Below are 10,124 nucleotides of genomic sequence, written 5' to 3' on the forward strand. Positions count from 1 at the left end.
CTGATTAAAAAATGGGTAGAGGACTTGAGTAGACATTTTTCCAAAGAAGATACTGGTGGCCAATAGTACAAGAAAAGATGTTCAACATCACTAATCACCAGGCAAATGTAAATCAAAGCCACAGTGAAAAACCACTTACAAACCTGTCAGCTTGGCTATTATGGAAAAAAAAAAAAAGACAAAAAAAAAAAAAAAAACACCCCAAAACCCAGAAACAACCCATGTGTTAGAGGGTGTGGAGAAAAGGGAATCTTTGTACACTGTTTGTAAGAATACAAATTGGTGCATCCACTCTGGAAAACAATGTAGAGGTTCCTCAAAAAATTAAAAATAGAACTACCATAGGATCTAGCAGTTCCACTTCTGGGTACTTACCTGAAGAGAACAAAAGCACTAATTCAAAGAGATATATGCCCCTTTATATTCATTGCAGCATTATTTACAATAATCAACGCATGGAAACAACGTAGGTGTCCATCAATAGGTGAATGGATAAAGAAAATGTCATATACATAGACAGTGGAATATTACTGAGCAGTAGAAAGAATTTTGAAATCTTGCCATTTGCTTCAGCATAGATGGACCTAGAGGATATTAGGCTAATTGGAATAAAACAGAAAAAGACAAATACCATATGATATCACTCGTATATAGAATCTGAAAAACACAACCAATGAAGAAACAAAACAAACACTCATAGATACAGGAAACAAACTGTTGGTTACCAGAGGAGGGAGGGGTTGGGGGATGGGCAAAGTAGGTGAAAAGGATTAAGAGGTACAAACTTCCACTTATAAAGTAAGTAAGTCATGGGAAGTACAGCATAAGGAACATAGCAACAATATTGTAATAACTTTGTACGGTGACAGATGGTAACTAGATTCATCATGGAGATAATTCTGTAATGCATAAAAATATCAAATCACCATGATGTACATCTGAAACTAATAGGACATTGTATATCAATTATACCTCAATAAAACATTCCTCTTTCATTCTTTCTTTCTTTCTTTTTAAAGTAAGCTCTATGCCCAACGTGGGACTTGAACTCATGACCTTGAGAACAAGAGTCCCATGCTCTACCAACTGAGCCAGCCAGGCACCCCTCAATGAAATAACTTTTTTAAAATAAAATCCTTCAACTGAGAAAAAAAATCTGCCATAACATCCTCTCAGGGAGCAAAAGGACTTAATGTATGCTCATTAGCCCTCATGAATTTTAGAATTTTATATGGCATAATAAGGTTCATCAGTGAAAATGAAAATATCAGACATAAAGGATATATCATCATAGACTTTCTAAGCAGTGATCCCTGGAATAAAAAAGTGAGAGGGGAGGCTATAGGAGCTTCTCAGGAGTCAGTACTGAGCCTTTTTTCAAAGAGTTGCTATTTTAAGGTCAGCTCTTATTTAAATATTTCTGGTACTGAATAAACAGGGGAACTTGGGTAAGCCTGAGTCAGCTTCACACCCTCAACTGACTTCATCAACCAAGACATATTCTAACTCGGCCATTTTATGAGACTGTGAAAGTGAGATCTATTTGAGGAAGAAGTGATTTGGTTTGACCTTCAAGCAGTGGAAAAGAAAACACTTGTTGCTTCAGGAGCACTTCCTCAGAGGAAGCTCTGCCTCAGACAGTTGAAAGCCACTGGCATTTCCCAGGCTCCTGAAATGTCAGAAATATTGGCTCTAACATTTGTATTCATGAGGACTACGTGTTTGAGCATTATTGGTGGGCAACTTTGTTAGTCCGAACCAGTTCGTCTGAAGCTCTTATCAAGTTGTTTATTTCCTTAGCTTTCATGGTCTAAGATGAGCAGTCAGTGTCATATGTTGTGACAAGGCTTCTGGAAACTCCCTTCTCCAAAGCTACAAGATGTGGGTGGAGAGAATGAAGAACCAGGTTTCCTAAATCTTAATCCAGTCCCCCAGACCTGGTGTGATCTTCTTACTCTATTCCAGAGTCAGATATCCCATGGCATGATCACTGAGGCAAGATTTGGTGGGTTTAGTGTCTTTCAGGGAAATAGACAACATCAAGAAACTTCCTGCTCTGGTGCCACATGGTATGAATGGTTCTTAAATACACCACAGATTACAAAATGGCCATGATTTGCAAACATGCATTTTAAAATAAGTTTTTTTTCTTTATATTACTGGAAGTAATGTCATCAGATATAAAATAAGCAATAGCAAAGTCTCTTCAGGAACCTCTAGGCTTGTAAACGGAATCCTGAAAAGAGACAGTGTTGTCACCCATTCCAGAATAATTAGAAGGTATTTAAAAAGTAGAAGTTGACCTTCAAAGAGCTTAAAAAGTCTTGGGAAGTGGAACCTGTTCTAGAATCCATGGCTTTCTGGATTCAGGGACAAGAGTGCTTAAAAAAGATGGTGGATGAGCAGATATAAGCCACACCTATAGATGCCCAGGGCCCGTCTTCCACATGAAAACTTTGATTGAAATGCACAGAATGCCCAATGGAGTAACAGCCTTGTGTCATTTGTATTCAAAATAAACTCTGGGTAATGGCGAGTCACCTTAAGGATATGGTGCAAAAGGTTAGGGATAATGAGTTTACACTCAAAAGATCACCACCCTCGTCCCAAACTGGTACTGATCCTTAATCTACCACCAGTCACTCCCCACCTTCCCTCCTCTTGGAATTTATGGAAGAAAAACAGATGCTACCACCAGGATGTGAATTAAGTAATCAAACTGTTTCTCTAGTTAATATCAGGGCCATCGGTCTCCCATGGCTTTGCTTACTTATTATTTGGCTAACTTTGGAGGGTCCCTGAGGAGTGATTACTCTAGAAGTGAGAATGCCTTTTTTAATACACTACTTTTTGTGGCCATTTTCTTAAGTATTTACTATGTGCCAGGTTTGGGGCTAGGCATTTAACGAACATTATTCTTACAAAAGATCCTGAGATGTGGGTATGCCTATTTTACAGATAAGGAAAACTAAGAGTCTCTGAGGCTAAATGACTTAACCACGGTCCCTGGGACTTTAACCTAGGTCTGTGTAACTCCACTGTCCTATTCTGCCTATACTTCATCACACCTTTAACCAGTCATAATGTTTTTCTCCATACTTAAGTATAAAACTATGGCTCTTCCTCAAATAACTTTTAAATGTTTTCCACTAGGGTTTAGGGGTTCATACTCATTCATTATCATTGTTTAATTCAGTTCCCGTTGGGGCTAGCTTTTTCCCTTGTTCAATTGGATGTGACTTTTCCTCCAGCCAAACTAAAATATTTCATGTTCTCACATACCCTGCACACTTACCAGTGTGTAATCTTTTGTGAGAGCAGAAAGATGGGAATGGTGGGTAGAAAGAGCTGCATGGGGTCCATCTTTAGTGCAGTGTTGGGGCAGGTAGAAACTGAAGACATTGTTATAAGAATGCTGTGTCATACATGAGGCATGTGACATAACTTCGTGTCTATGTGTATGACCCTGGAGGGCAAAAGGCCACTCTCGCATTTCTCCATAGATAATAATAGGTCTTCAATCCCGGGAGTCAGAAGGGACCATGATGCCATCATGGTCTCCACTGTAGTGGCTTTGGGTGCACTGGAGATCAAAACCTAGGAGGATATGCCATATTCACAGAAGGGGTGGTGGCTCGGCAGGGTGGGCACGATTGGGGTGCTTCCACTTTCAAAATACTGGATAAAGAACAGAATGGAAGAATAATTGAGGACAGCGCACGAACACATGTAAAACACCCGTGTAAGGTCCTAGAAGTGGCTGCAATGACTTGGAAGGGAGATAGTTCCGGGGATGAGGCCCAACATTTTCCAGAGTTATAAAAGAAATACAGGTGATCACCATTTTGTGATCTTACCCTGATTTGTGCCATCCAGCTGGTGGGGTTTGGACAAGGTTGAAGTATAGCTCGTTCATTTGGGAATCATGTATCAAAAACCTCATATGCTCTAGACACTGTACAAAGCTCTGAGGATCCCAAACAAATAAGGCCCTGGCCTCTGAAGACTTACAACCTGATAGCGCATCTACTCCTTATTTCTACAAGAGGTTTCGTTTTGGATATGTCAAGACTTTTGCCCTAAGATGGCCACCATGGCCACACAGACTGTGTCCTGCACAGAGAATTTGACATCAATGGCAGCCCCCTGAGTTGTGCATTGCACAGTCCCACCTGGTGACCCTGTTGGCTCACATATTCTTCACCTAAAATACCTTCCCCTGCACCTTTGCCTTCCAGCTCTTTCCAGATGCATCTCTGATCTGAATTCTCTCCATCCTTGCATGCTCTCTTGACCAAAACCCCCAAGGCACTCCTGTTTCCTCAGGTCTCCTTTGGCCTAGTCTTTCTGCAATGGAACCTGAAAATTAAATGGGACCTCCCTGGTTCCTTTCTCATTGAATATTCTCTTATACTATTATTTTACCCTTGTGTTGTTATTTAGTTTTTGGTGAGCCTGAATCTTATCTCCTTGCATGTGTTTCAGCTGTAAGAATAGGGAATATGTCATATCCATCTTTGTGTCTCCCTACAGGATTTGCACATAATTGAAATTCAATAGGACAAAAGAAGAAAGTGCTATTTAAAATGAGAGACCTTTTAAAGAGTGAAAGATGCCAACTGAAATGGAGTGTCTGTGACAAAAATCTTCAGCCAATACGTTTTTCAAATTCTTTCAGTTGTTGACTTTCAAATATTTATGCTAATGACAACCAGGAAAAGCAAAAGATTTTGGAAATGTACCAAACCCAAGACTAATTCTAGCCAACTGATTCTTTTCACCAAACTTTCTGCAAAAACATCTAACAAGGAGAGGCTCAGGCACCACTGATCCCTTGCAATCCCTTGCAATTCTCCGCTGAGGAGTCAAGCATGGCTTTTTCTCAAGTTCAGACCATTAGTGGGAGGTCCAAAATATGGTGATCTGAGGGTAGAGGAGAAAGGAAGGAAGATAGAGATGCAAAGGGGGGAAAAAAAGCAAAAGATCTGAAAATACATACTTAATTGTTGATACAGAGCTTGGATTTAGAAACTTAGGAAAGATCAACTAAGTTATTTTCAATTAATTACTTAAGTAATTTTACTCTTATAAAGAACAGCTGCTTTAGCTACAGAAGAAAGGAAGGGAGGGAGGGATGGAGGGGGAATGGAAGGAATAAAAGGAGAAAAAGAGAGAAGAAGAAGGACAGGGAGAGCAAGAGCAAGAGAGTGAGAGAGAGCATGAAGCAGGAGGAGGAAAGGAGGAATCTCCAAACAGAGCACTGTTTGCCTTCGGGTATTTTAGCAAAGCTCAGTATGCTTTAATTGACATATGAGTCTGGAATGCTCTGAAACTCTGACTAAGGGGATGGCCTCCCTGAGTAATTTAAGCTTCCTTTCTCATTCGTAACCTCAACCACAAGGTTAAACTGGCACCCTGTTCTTTTTTAATTTCATGAGTAAAAAATGCACCGAAAACCATCCCTCTAGCCAGAATGAGTGATATTTCCTCCAGATCTACTTTCTGACAAATAGTACATCCTAAACCAGGTAGCTGACTAAGTCCTTAGTCACAGAAACAGAAGTTTTTCATCTGAAGTCAGTCTCTCACTCTCTGAATTGGCCAGGCTGCCCCATCCGCTCTGGGACACTGGAACCCCATGAGTAAATTAGAAACTAACTTCAGGGCAGTGGGACACTTAGAGAAAAACCCTAACATCCTGTACACTGTGAATGCAGCCCCATGCCAGGACATTTAAGAAAGAAAATGCAAATAGTTTGACATAAACTAAGAATTAGTAGCTTTTGTGCTCTAATAAGAGGGAGCCTGGGAAGACCCTAATGTCATCTTCCCCCACAGGCCTGTGGCCTCCTGAGCTAAGGCTCTAATCCCTCCTCAAAGGTCAAGTGATTAAGGCCCCTACAATGTTGTTAATCACATTTTCATGCGACTGTCTAGCCTCAAAGAAGGTTGGGAGAGAAAGAGAGGGATAGAACAAGAACAATGTGGGTTAGTGGATACATGAAAGATCCTAAAGCAGAATCTTGGAGAGCTGGGCGCCTTTGGGAAAATCATTTTGCCTCTCCGAGCACCATATATACACATGTGGCTATTGATTTAACTCAGTGATTTTTGCCTTTCTCTGCCCTTCCCTCCTTTCTTTCTTCCATTCTCTCTTCCCTTTCCTTCTTTTTTAAAAATAACGATTTATTTATTTATTTGAGAGAGAGACAGACAGACAGAGAGTGAGGGCTGGGGAGGGGCAGAGAGAGGGGGAGAAGCAGACTCTGCGCTGACCGTGGGGCTCATCTTACCACTCCAACTCTGAGATCCTGGCGTAAGCAGAAATCAAAAGTCAGATGCTTAACTGACTGAGCCACCCAAGCGCCCCTCCTTTCCATCTTTTCTACAAGAATTTGTTGAGCTCCCGCTATGGTTTTGTTCTAGGCATTGGGAATATAACTGTGAACAAAATAGGTGATGTCGCCATTCTGTGTAGGTTACATTCTAGTGGGGGAACCACAGCAAGTAAGTAAATGGAAACATAATACAGATAGTCCTCACTTTGCATAGTTCTGAGATACATGAATTTGGGGCACCACGGTTTATTTAACAACAGTCCCCCAACAACACACTTCAGATTTCAGTCTGAAATTAATTATGAGTAATTGCCTAATGTACAAATTTCACTTTGCTCTCCAGTCCACCAATTGCTATGATCTACAAATGACAGGTGCCTGTTATGGTCAATGACCAATCACAGCTCTTCTTTTCAAAGTCAGACGGTGACTGCCCACTGCTCATCTTTGTTCAGGTCACAGAAGGATAGGAAAGCATGTAGTTGTGCTGACTTCTCATTTACCAGTTGTAGAACAGTACTATAGGCAAAGTCATTTAACTTTTAAAGCACTACTCCTGGGGCCTCTGGGTGGCTCAGACAGCAAAGTGTTTGACTCTTGATTTCAGCTCAGGTCATGATCTCCCGGTCCTGGGCTTGAGCCCTACGATGGGCTCCATGCTCAGCCAGTAGTCTTCTTGAAGATTCTCTCTCCCTCTCCCTTTACCCCTCCCCTTGCTCACTCTCTCACTCTATCTAAAATAAATAAAAGACCTTAAAAAAAAGCACTACTGCTTTTGGATAACACTCTAGGTCACCCTGATTCTCTTGAACAAAAATGTGGGATTTGCTTTTTATGACCAAGCACAGCTTCATTAGTTGACTCATTGGACCATGGAGTTATTTCAACTTTTATTTCTTAAAATTTATTTTATTGTTTATTATTATTTTTTTTTTGTATTTTTAAAATTTCAACTTTTAAACCCTATTAGATGGTCTCTCAGACAGGTTATTGATACTATAGCTGGGGAGAGGGAGACACACAGACATTTACAAAGGCACATTTAGGAGCCCAAATGAATAAAGCAATTGTGACCTGGGATGAGAAAGAGAAGGGTATTCCAGAGGAAGACACACCAGCAGAAAAGTACACATTAAAGAAACTGTTAGTAATTTTTCATGGCATTAAAGTGTTGGAAGATGATCCAAACTTAGAAAGGAGTATGGCTGTTCACCAAGGACTATCAGTAAGGTTGCCTCCATGTCCTAAGTTTTACCATAGGAAGAAGGAGGCAAGCGCTGCTCAAACTACTTTTATACATTTTTAAATTTGGTAAAATACACATACCATAAGATATATCATTTTTAAGTGTACAGTTCACTGGCATGAAGGATATTTGCATTGTTGTGTTTCCATTACCACCCTCTATCTCAAGAACTTTTTCATCATCCCAAACTGAAACTCTGTACCCATTAAACATCACCTCCCATTCCTTCCTCCCCACTCCACCCTGCCCTTGGTAGCCTTTATTCTACTTTCTGTCTCTATGAATTTGACTATTCTAAGTAATTCATGTAAGTGGAATTTTACAATATTTGTCCTGTTGGGTCTGACTTATTTTATGTAGCGTAATGTTTTTAAGATTCATCTGTGTGGTAGCATGCATCAGAACTTCTGTTTTAAGGCTGAATAATATTCCATTGTGTGTCTATACCACATTTTATTGATCCCATTTGGATTGTTTTCACCTTTTGGCTATGAGGAATAGTGCTGCTATGAATATCTGTGTGCAAATACTTGTTTGAAACCCTATTTTTAAATCTCCTTGGCATATACTTAGAAGTGGAAGTGGAATTGTTAGATTATAGGATAATTCTATGTTTCCTTTTTTGAGGTAGTGCTATACTGTTTCCCATAGCGGCTGTACCATTTTACATCTCACCAGCAATGCAAGAGAGTTCCAATTTCTCCACATCCTCTTCAGCACTTGTTTGTCTTTCTCTCTTTCTTTTATATTCTTTCTTTCTTTTTTTGACAACAGCCATCCTAATGGATTTGAAATGGTAGCTCATTGTGTTTCGATTTCTATTTCCACAACAGTTAATGATATTGGGCATTTTTCCTGTATCTTTTGGCAATCTTCCTTCTTATGAGAAATATCCATTCAACTGGTAGGTTTTCTACAAAAATAATGTAACATTTTATTTTTAAATTTTTTTTAAAGTAAGCTCTACTAAACATGGGGCTTGAACTCATGACCCCAAGATCAAGAGTCATATGCTCTACTGACTGAGCCAGCTAGGTGCCCCAAGAATAAAACATGTTAGTTCTCAATATTCTTAATATTTTAAATTACAATGTAGTAAATAAATGTTCATCTTAGAGTTTTTTTAAAAAAATCATTTCCTATATATTATAACCAACAGTAGGAGAGTTTTTAATATTTTGGTAAAACTTTAGTGGTTTTTCATGGAACAATCATAATTTCCCCCATTTATTATTAAGAATGTTTTGCGGGGTGCCTGGGTGGCTCAGTGGGTTAAGCGTCTGCCTTCGGCTCAGGTCATGGTCCCAGGGTCCTGGGATTGAGCCCTGCATCAGGCTCTCTGCTCAGTGGGGAGCCTGCTTCCCCCTCTCTCTGCCTGACTCTCTGCCTACTTGTGATCTCTCTCTCCTGTCAAATAAATAAATAAAATCTTAAAAAAAAAGAGAGAATGCTTTGCATGGTTTCAACTTGCAAAGCTACTTTTATGGTTCCCCACTATTCTACAAAGTGAGGATTTCCTTTAGAGTGTTGGGTTAGTGATAAGAAATATGAAAATGAAGCAGGATGAAGGGCTTGAGAGGGATGGACTGTGATGGGAGAATGGGCTATTTATGCTGGTTGTCAGGAAATGCCACTCTGGAATGTGAAATTTGAGCAGAGGCCTAAATGGAGGAAGGAAGTCAGCCATATCCTTGTGTGTGTGAGGAACTTTCCAGGCTTGGGGAATAGCAGGGCCAAAAGCTCTCAGTTGAGAGCCCATTTGGACCGACTGAGAAACAGCAAAAGTGTCAGTGTGGCTAGAGCACAGTGATGCAGAGGGAGAGTGGTAGCAGATAAAGATAAAAAGGTAAACAAGAGCCAGATCGTGTATGTAGGGCCTTACTGGCCATGGTATGCACTTTGGATTTTACTCTAAAGTCCTGAGAAGCCATTGGAAGGCTGAAAGTCAGGTCATGTCAGTGCACAGGGCATCTGATTGATTAGGGGTAGTTCCTTTTAGGGGAGAAAAAGAGAGATTGAGAATACTAAAGATTCACTTCACCTACCTCATAATTCATGTGATGGCCAGTCTTGGCTTGTAAATGAAAAGAGACAAAAGGCTTCTGGAGACTAGGACCTACTCATAGTTTTATTGAGCATTTCCTATGTACCAAGGAGAACTCTTAACTCCTTCTGTCTCACCCAGAGCCTCCTGGAATTTTCCCAAGAGGTTTTCAGGACAAGATGCTTCTCACCCAGGATGTAGACGACAGAGGAATCTAGTAAGCAGAACCATCAGTGGACATTAATGCTCTCAAATTTCCAGAGAAGCAGCAGCCAGACTTCTCCACACACCAAGCTGGCTTCACAAACCCACAAGCCCATGGGTCAGGCAGGTAGTACAAATCAAAGAAGCTGGCCCAGAGAGACTGGTGAGATGGCCAGCTTATACCCTACTCGAGGCCACCTAAAGTGGGTAGCCAGTAGCAGCCCCCTGCTACCATGAGGAAATGTGGTCCTGGAGTACTAGATCCTTAAGAGAAGCAGGAAATCCACATTTT

At 40.5% G+C, this 10,124-nt stretch overlaps 1 non-coding gene across 1 annotated transcript; it reads right to left on the reverse strand.

The window, feature by feature from the left end:
• Positions 1-1,028: 1,028 nt before the first annotated feature.
• On the reverse strand, positions 1,029-1,101 carry TRNAK-CUU (transfer RNA lysine (anticodon CUU)). The gene has a single exon. It is a non-coding gene; the product is annotated as a tRNA-Lys (tRNA).
• Between the last annotated feature and the right edge of the window lie 9,023 nt (positions 1,102-10,124).

Source organism: Mustela nigripes, chromosome X, assembly GCF_022355385.1.
Source record: "Mustela nigripes isolate SB6536 chromosome X, MUSNIG.SB6536, whole genome shotgun sequence".
In the NCBI taxonomy this organism is placed as follows: domain Eukaryota; kingdom Metazoa; phylum Chordata; class Mammalia; order Carnivora; family Mustelidae; genus Mustela; species Mustela nigripes.